Source organism: Pezoporus flaviventris, unplaced genomic scaffold, assembly GCF_033815535.1.
Source record: "Pezoporus flaviventris isolate CSIRO_AGI_PZ_B2104156 unplaced genomic scaffold, CSIRO_AGI_Pfla_v1 ptg000898l, whole genome shotgun sequence".
In the NCBI taxonomy this organism is placed as follows: Eukaryota; Metazoa; Chordata; class Aves; order Psittaciformes; family Psittacidae; genus Pezoporus; species Pezoporus flaviventris.
This window is the reverse complement of record NW_026893443.1, coordinates 21443-30681: the sequence shown is the minus strand read 5'-3', so window position 1 is coordinate 30681 and position 9239 is coordinate 21443. Positions and strand designations below refer to the sequence as shown.

General features: G+C 67.2%; 1 pseudogene; it reads right to left on the bottom strand.

Annotated features, from left to right (window-relative positions):
* Positions 1 to 1308: 1308 nt before the first annotated feature.
* LOC133264629 (methyl-CpG-binding protein 2-like) lies at positions 1309 to 4363 on the bottom strand (annotated as a pseudogene).
* Positions 4364 to 9239: the final 4876 nt, after the last annotated feature.

Genomic DNA, 9239 nt, shown 5'->3' with positions numbered 1-9239 from the left:
GGGGGGAGGGGTCCATGTGGGGGTGTCCAATAAAGCGCAGAGCCATTGGTGCACACAGATTTATAGATCACTCCAGCACAGACACAGAGCCCGGGGGGAGGGGGGGGAGGAGGGGCACCGGGGGGGCCTTGGCGACGCCGAGGGGGAGGGGGGGGACCTAAAAACATGGGGGGGGGAGGGGGGGCGGCGCCTTGGACCCCCCAAGAAGAGGCAGAGCCGAGGGGGTTTCATGTAAATTTATAAGGCAAAATCTCCTCGCGCCACTAACGAATAAATAGGTGCGACCCCCCCCACCCCCCCATGGAACCTCCCCTCCCCCGGGCCCCCCCCATGGACCGCCCCCCCCCCCGGGCCCCCTCCTGCCCCTGGCGCCGCGGGTCCCGTCCCATCCCCCCCGTATTGCCTTGAGGAGCCGGGACCGGGAGGGGGGAGGGGGGTGGAAGAACAAAGGGGGGGCCCCCCCGGGCTGGGAACCTCCCCCAGTGACTCCCCATTGGTCAGCTGGGTCCCACACGCTCACGCCTGATTGGCTCCTGCCCGCCCCCTCCTGCCCCGGCACGCGTCGCTGCTGATTGGCTCTGGAGCACTGCCCGCCGCAAGCGGCCGCCGGCTCTGATTGGCTCCAAAGCGGATCCTGCCCCCCCACACACACGCACACAAACCCAATGGTTGCTCCTGATTGGCTCCAGACTCGATCCCGCCGTCAGGTCACAGACTCTCCTGATTGGCTCTAAACGAGATCCCTTCCCGCCCACAGTCTCCCCTGATTGGCTCCAGACTCGTCTCTCCTGGTTGGTTCCAGACCAGATCCCGCCCCAACCCACCGCAACTCCTGATTGGACAGAGACCAGGTCCACCCTCCAACCCCAAACCACCACTGATTGGCTACTGACTGGAGTGACCCAGAATCTGCCCGCCCCCGAGGCCCTCTGATTGGCTGACCCCAAACCCCCTCCAGCCACTCAGCGCTCCACATGGGACCCGCCTCCCCGCTCCTGATTGGCTCAGCCGTGGATCCCTCCCAAAAGCTGCCGATTGGCTCCACACCAGATCCCGCCCATTAACAAACTCCTGATTGGCTCCAGGCCGGACCCCAGCCAAGCTGAAAGCAGCTCCCGATTGGCTCCCATCCCTTGCAAACACCCCTGCTGATTGGCTGCGGAGTGGATCCCAACTCCATCCCGATTGGCTCCGCCACAACACCCCTCTCCTGATTGGCTTCAACGCTGGATCCCCTCAATGCCAAACCACTCCCGATTGGCTCCTCCTTGGCCCCCACCTGGACGGCGGCGCCCCCCCGGCCCCCCCTTAGTGCAAATGGTTCCTACCTAAAACGGGGGAACGGAACTGGAAGAACGAATGAAGCGGCGGCGCTGGGGGAGGGGCGGACCCCGACCCCCCCATGGCCCCCGGAGCCCCCTTCACCCCCCCCACATCAAGGGGGGGTCCCCGGGGCCACCCCCCCCCTTTAGTGCTTGTGGGGGGGCCCTCGCTGTGCTTCTCGGTCATAGACGGGGGGGGGGTGGGGATGGGGGAGGGGGGCTCAGGGTGATGGAGCTGGGGGGAGGGGGGGCGATGGGGGGGGACGGGGTGGGTCCATGTGTCCATCCTGGGTCCGTGATTGGTTGGCTCACAGTCAGCTGACCCGCTCGGGCACAGGCGTCCTGGTGTCGACCGCCTCGTCGCGGGGGGGGGGCGGCGGCGGCGGCCGCGGCACCGCGGCGCTGGGCGGGGGAGGGGGCGGCGGCGCCGACGAGGACGAGCACGAGGAGGAGGAGGACGAGGACGAGGATGAGGACGAGGAGGAGGAGGAGGAGGAAGCAGCGTCCTTGGGCTCGGGCTCCCCCCCCGGCGCCCGGCCCAACGGAGTCTTTGCCGTGGCGCAGCCGTCGGGGGCGGCCGCGGCGCCGCGGTGCTGGGAGCAGCCGCTGCAGTCCTGCGCCGCCGGGGGGGGCGGCGCTGCCGCTGTCCTTGGGGCTGCCCGGGGGGGGCTCGCTCGGCACCGGCGACCCCCCCAGCTCCCTCCTGCCGGGCGCCGGCACCGCGGCACCGCCGCCACCGCGACCCTTGGGGCTGCCGCGGGCGGCGCGGGGGCCGCGGGGGCCGCGCTCGGGCGGCGCCGGCGCCGGTTTGGCCGCTTCCAGCAGCGCCGGCTCCCGCGTCTTCCTCTTCTTGATGGGCAGCACCGTCTCCTGCACCGCGGGCGCCGCCGCCGCCGCCGCCTTCTTCTTGGCTTCGGCCGCCGCCGCCAACGCCGCCGCTCCGCTGCCGGTGCCGGCGCCACCGGGCCCGGTTCCCGCCGCCGGTTTGCGGCCCCGCTTCTTGGGCGCTCCCCCGTGCCGGTCGGGCTCCGCTTTCCGCTTGCGGCCCGGGCGCTTCACGGCCAGGACCTGCGCCGAGGTGGTGGCGGCTCCGGCACCGGCGTCGCCGCGCGCGCCGCCCGCGAACGGCATCTTCACGAGCAGCTTGGCCGGGCTCTTCTCCAGCGCCCCCCCGCGCTTGGGCAGCGCGGGGCCGCCTCGGCCGCCACCGCCTTGGGGGCTTTGGGGGCGCCGCTGCCCTTGGGGCGGCCGCGGCCGCGCCCGGTGCCCGCGCTCTTGGCGCCTTTGGGCTTCTTGGGCGGGCGCTGCTCGCGCCGCGAGGGGCTCCCCCGCCCGGTGACGGTGAAGTCGAAGTCGTTGGGGTCCCAGCGAGGTGTCCCCGACCTTCTCGAAGTACGCCACGAGCTCCACCCTTGGACCGGAACGCTTTGCCCTGGGGGCTGCGGCGCCGACGTCAGCCACCGCGGCCGCCGCGCCCGGCAACCGCGGCGAGCACGGGCCAGTGCGTCCCAGGACCCTACCGGTACCACCCCAATACACCCCAATACATCCCAGGACCCTACTGGTACCATCCCAATGCATCCTCATGCATCCCAGTGCTTCCCAACGCAAATCATAGCAACCCAGAGCATGCCAAATGCATCCCAGTACCCTACTGGTACCTAACTAGTGCACTCCAGTGCACCCCAATATATCCCGATGCATCTCGATACCATTCTCATACCATCCCGATGCTTCCCAGTGCACAACAGCGCACCCCAGTACCCTACTGGTACCCAATCAGTGCGTCCCAATGCACCCCGATATCAACCCGATGCATCGCAGTGCACTTCAGCACCCTACTGGTACCTACTCGTGCGCTCCGATGCATCCCACTGTATCCTAGTGCATCCCGGTATCATCCCCGTGCATCCTGATGCTATCCCAGTACCATCCCAAAGCATCCCCATGCATCCCAATACCATCCTGGTACCATCCTGATGCACCCCAGCGTGCAACAGTGCACCCCAGAACCCTACTGGTACCCAACTAGTGCGCCCCAATGCATCCCAATGCATCTCAGTGCACCACAGTACCATACTGGTATCCAGCTACTGCGCCCCAATGCATCCTGATGCATCCCAGTACCCTACTGGTACACAACTAGCACGTCCCAGTGCATCCTGACACCATCCCAGTACCACCCCAATGCCTCCCACCATGCTCCGCTCCCATCCTGGCTGCATCCCGGTGCCTCCCATCCCAGTGCATCTCATCCCGGTGCCTCCCATCCCATTCCCATCCTGGACGCATCCCATCCCCATCCCATCGCCATCCTGGCTGCATCCGGGTGCCTCGCATCCCATCCCCATCCCATCGCCATCCCGGACGCATCCCATCCCCATCCCATCGCCATCCTGGACGCATCCCATCCCATCGCCATCCTGGACGCATCCCATCCCCATCCCATCGCCATCCTGGCTGCATCCCGGTGCCTCCCATCCCATCCCCATCCCATCGCCATCCTGGACGCATCCCATCCCCATCCCGGCTGCATCCCGGTGCCTCCCATCCCATCCCCATCCCATCACCATCCTGGACGCATCCCATCCCCATCCCATCGCCATCCTGGCTGCATCCCGGTGCCTCCCATCCCATCCCCATCCCATCGCCATCCTGGACGCATCCCATCCCCATCCCGGCTGCATCCCGGTGCCTCCCATCCCAGCCCGTCCCCACCGCGGTGCCCCCCGGCTGCCGCCCCGGGCTCACTTGATCAGGTAGACGTCGTACTTCCCGGCGGAGCGGCCGGACTTGCGCTGCTTCAGCTTGCGGGTCCAGCCCTCGGGCAGGGTGGGATCCTCGTACATGGGCCCGCGGTCCCGGATGATCGAGCGCCGCTGCTTGGGTGACGCCGACGCCTCCGGAGCCGCCGGCGCCGCCGCCGCCGCCCCCTCCGAGCTCTCGGCCTTGCCGGCCTCGGCCGGCTCCGACGACGGCGGCGCCGGCTCCGGTTCCGGCTCCGGCTCCTCCCGGCGCTCCCCGCTTCAGTTTCTTGGCCTTGGGTGCCCGCTCCCGCATCGCCGAGAGCGGCTCCTCCGGCTTCTCCTCCCTGCGGGGAGGGCGGGACGGGGTTGGGATGCGGGATACGGGGGTGCGGCGTGGGACGTTGGATACGGGATATGGGATACGGGGGTGCGGTGTGGGACGTTGGATACGGGATATGGGATACGGGGGTGCGGCGTGGGACGTTGGATACGGGATATGGGATACGGGGGTGCGGCGTGGGACGTTGGATACGGGATATGGGATACCGGGGGTGCGGTGTGGGACGTTGGATACGGGATATGGGATACGGGGGGTGCGGTGTGGGACGTTGGATACGGGGTATGGGATACGGGGGTGCGGTGTGGGACGTTGGATACGGGATATGGGATACGGGGGTGCGGTGTGGGACGTTGGATACGGGATAGGGGATACGGGGGTGCGGTGTGGGACGTTGGATACGGGATATGGGATACGGGGGTGCGGTGTGGGACGTTGGATACGGGGCATGGGATACGGGGGTGCGGTGTGGGGACGTTGGATACGGGATACGGGGGGTGCGGTGTGGGACGTTGGATACAGGATACGGGGTGCGGTGTGGGACGTTGGATATAGGATATGGGATACGGGGGTGCGGTGTGGGGTATGGGGTATGGGATACAGGTGTGGGACATTGGATACGGGATACAGGGGTGCAGTGTGGGTATGGGATATGGGATACAGGTATGGGATGTGGGATACGGGATAAGGGTGTGCGGTATGGGGTATGGGATATGGGATGAGGGATATGGGTATGGGGTATGGAATGTGGGATACGGGATAAGGATATAGAGCATGGGATATGAGTATGGGATAAGGGATAAGGATACGGGGTAAGGGATGTCAGACGCAGGACATGGGTATGGGATGCGGAATAAGGGATATAGATACGGGATATAGCATAAGGGGACGGGATGTGGGTGTGGGATGTGGGATATGGGATGGGGACATGGGGTATGGGATGTGGGGAGACGGATACGGGACACAGGACCCGGATCCGGACCCAGGCCATGGGTCACGGACCATGGATATGGCCTAGGGGCCATGGGGGGATCCCCTAAACCAGCCCCACAGAGGCTCCCCCCCCGGGCCCATCCCATAATGACCCCCCTGGGGTGAGCCCCAATGGGACACGGGGCGGGAAGCGCCAGCTCCGGGATGTGGGATCGCCGGGAAGAGCTGGATGTGGGGCCGGGAATGGGGATGGAGCCCGGAGCTGGTGGGACCGGGATGCTCCCTATGGATGCTCCCCATGGGATGCTCCCTATGGGATGCTCCCTATGGGATGTTCAATATGGATGCTCCCATGGGATGCTCCCTATGGATGCTCCCTATGAGATGCTCCCCATGGGATGCTCCCTATGGGATGTTCCCTATGGATGTTCCCCATGGGATGCTCCCTAGGGATGCTCCCAATGGGATGTTCCCTATGGATGTTCCCCATGGGATGCTCCCTAGGGATGCTCCCAATGGGATGTTCCGTATGGGATGTTCCGTATGGGATGTTCCCTACAGATGCTCCCTATGGGATGTTCCCTAAGGATGTTCCCTGTGGGATGTTCCCTATGGATACTCCCTATGGGATGTTCCCTATTGGGTGCTCCCAATGGATGCTCCCGATGGGATGCTCCAGGTGTCGGGCTCATCCCGATGCCACCGGGATGCTTCGGCCGGAGCCGGGATCGGGTCCATGGCACCGGGAGCAGCGATTTGGGGGATTTTGGGACTTTCGGGATCGTTGGGCGGGAATTTGGGGCTGCTTTCGGTGTTTCCCAGGGCTTGGGCCCCATTTGGGGGCGTTTCAGGGCGATTTGGGCTGTTTCGGAGCCCCGCGGCTGGGATGGGCTCAGGCTCATTTTGGGGCCGATCGGGGGGTTTTGGGGCACAACGGACGGGGCGGATTTTGGGGCGATTCAGGGTGATTCGGGCACCGCGGGAGGGCCGCAGTTTGGGGTGGTTCGGGCTGCTCCGGGCCGCAGCGCTCGGGAGCGTTTTGGGGGGATTCAGGGCAATCTGGGGGATTTGGGGCACCCCCCGGGCCACATTTTTGGGGTGATTTGGGCTGGTTTGGGGCCCAAGGGGAGCGCCGCGGCCGGGAGCATTTTGGAGCGATTCGGGGCATTTTGGGCCCCGCACGAGCGCTGTTTTGGGCTCATTTGGGCTCTTTTGGGGTGTTTTGGGGCGCCGCGGCCGCAAACATTTTGGGGTGATTCGGGCTATTTCAGGGCGCAGCCCCCGAGCTCCGTCTTGGGGTGAATTCAGTGCTTTTTGGGTGTTTTCGGGTTTTGGGGGTGCACCGCGACTGGGGGGGGGTATCCCATAAGGGGGCGGGGTCGCCATTCCCCGGCCTGCGAAGGGGGGGTCCCCATTGGGGGTCCCCATGAAAGGACACGGAAAGGGGGGAAGGGGTCCCCATTGGGGGGATCGGGCCCAGACCACGCCCCCCTCGGGGGGTTCCCGCTCTCGGGGCGCACTCGGGGGGGGGTCTCGCGCCGGGGGGGCCGCTCCCGTCCCCGCTCCCGTTCCCGGGGGGGCCGCGGCCGTTTGTGACGCAACTCGGAGCGCGTCCCCCCCCCCCCTCCCCCCCGCCCCCCCCCTTCCTCCCTTCACACCCCCCCCTCCCCCCTTCCCCTCCCCGTTCCTCCCGTTCCCGCCCGGGCGCGCGCGCACGGCGGGGAAACGGGGGGGGGCCGTGGGGCGGGAAATTGGGGGGGGGGGCGCGCGGGGTCTCGCGGCGGCGCGCGCGCGGGAAAACAAGCGGCGGGACCCCCCCCTCCCCTCTCTCCATTTACAGCCCCCCCCCCCCCCCCCCTTCACCTCCTCCTCCTCTTCCCCCCCCCCCCCCCCGCCCCCCCCGCCCCCCCGGGCACTCACAGCCTCTCCCCGGCCCCGCTCGGCGCCGCCGCCATTTCTTCGCAGCGAAGAACCCGCTGGGGGGGGGGGGGGGGACGGACGCGAAGGGGGGGGGGGGGGGACGCGGAGGGGGGGGGGGGGGGGGAACGCGGAGAGAAAGTGGGGGGGGCCCCGAACGGAGCCCGAGAGCGAACCCGGAGCGCCCCGCGCCCCCGCCCTGCCCGCGCCGCGATTGGCTGCGGCGGCCGCCGCTCCGAGCGCCGCCGAGCGCTGATTGGCTGCCGAGCGCCGCCCCGCCCCCGGCGTGGGAGGGGCCGGCGCGCTCCCGGCGGCCGTTGGAATTGGCGGGAAGCGCTGTCAGTTACGGCGCGCCAAAGGGGGCGGGGCCGGCCGAGCGCGCGCAGCCGCCCGTTGGGCCCGCGCTGGGACGGGGGAGAGCGGATTGGTCGGGAGAGGTGACCGTCACCTGACGTCACCAAGCGGGGGGCGGGGCAAGGGACGCGTTTTCCCCCCCACACCCCCTCCGCGATCGCGTTTGAAACGCAAACGGCCGGAACGGGCCGGGGGGCGGGGCCGCCGCTGCCCCCCAAGTGCGTCCGGTGTCCCCCAAGTGCCGCCCCTGCCCCACTGGAGCCGCCGCTGCCCCATAGGCGCCTCCTCGGCTTCCCGCGGCGACTGGAGCTGCCCCATGGTTGCCCCATGGCTGCCCCATGGCTACCCCATGGCTGCCCCATGGCTGCCCCATGGCTGCCCCATGGCTACCCCATGGCTGCCCCATGGCTGCCCCATAGACACCACCCCCCGCCCCTCCCTGGGCATGGCAGCCCCACACCTGGAGCCACACGGACACAAGTTACTGCCGCTATTGGCCCCAGTGCTCCCAGTCTGTCCCCCCCACCCCCCAATGGGGCAGCCCCACAGCACCCCCATCGGGGCCGGAATCGTGTCAGCTCCGGTTGGGATTTACCCCTAATCCCAGCCCAGGATCCGCTTAAGGCCGGGATTAAGGCGCTGCTCAGGCTGACACCCCATGGGTGCTGCCCCCCTCCCCCCCCGCACCAGGGACCCCACCCCCATTGACCACATGGACCCCCCCCATTGGACCCCATTGTCCCCGCACCCCCCGGATTTGGGGTGCAGGGGGGGGGGGACGCAGGACAGGGTAACTTTTGGGGTGCTGGGGGGGGTTTGGGGTTCCCATTGGCGCCCATTGGAGGCACCGGGGGCTGGCACGGCCGCTCCTGGTGCTGATCCCGGCGCTGATCCCGGTTTGATCCCGGCCTCATCCCGGCGCTGATCCCGATTACCGTCCCCAAAGCCGCTTCCCGGGTGCTAAAACCAGGATGAGCCGGATCGGCCCTGGGGGGATAAAAGGGTCCCCCCAGAGCCCCCGACCCAACCCCATCCATTGGGCCTGGTACCCACCACCGCGCATCCGCTTCTGTGCCCTCCATCCCATCCCATCCCATCCATCCTTGTGTCCATCCCATCCATCCCATCCCAAATCCTCATCCCTGAGCTCATCCATCCATCCCATTCCAAATTCCCATCCCTCCATCTCATTCCATCTGTCTAAACCCCTCATCCCTGTATCTATCCATCCCCAAGCTCTACCCAGGTGTCCATCCATCCCATCCCATCCATCCCTGTGCTCATCCATCCCAAATCTCCATCCCTCTGCCCATCCATTCCATCACACCCATCCCAAAGACTCATCCCTGTGTCCATCCATCCCATCCCAATCCTATCCCATCAATCCCATCCATCCCATCCGTCCCATCCCAATCCCATCCCATCCGTCCCCATCCCAATCCCATCCCACCCATCCCATCCCAATCCATCCCATCCATCCCATCCCAATCCATCCCACCCATCCCATCCCAATCCATCCCATCCATCCCATCCCAATCCATCCCACCCATCCCATCCCAATCCCATCCCATTTGTCCCATCCCAATCCCATCCCATCTGTCCCATCCCAATCCCATCCCATCCGTCCCA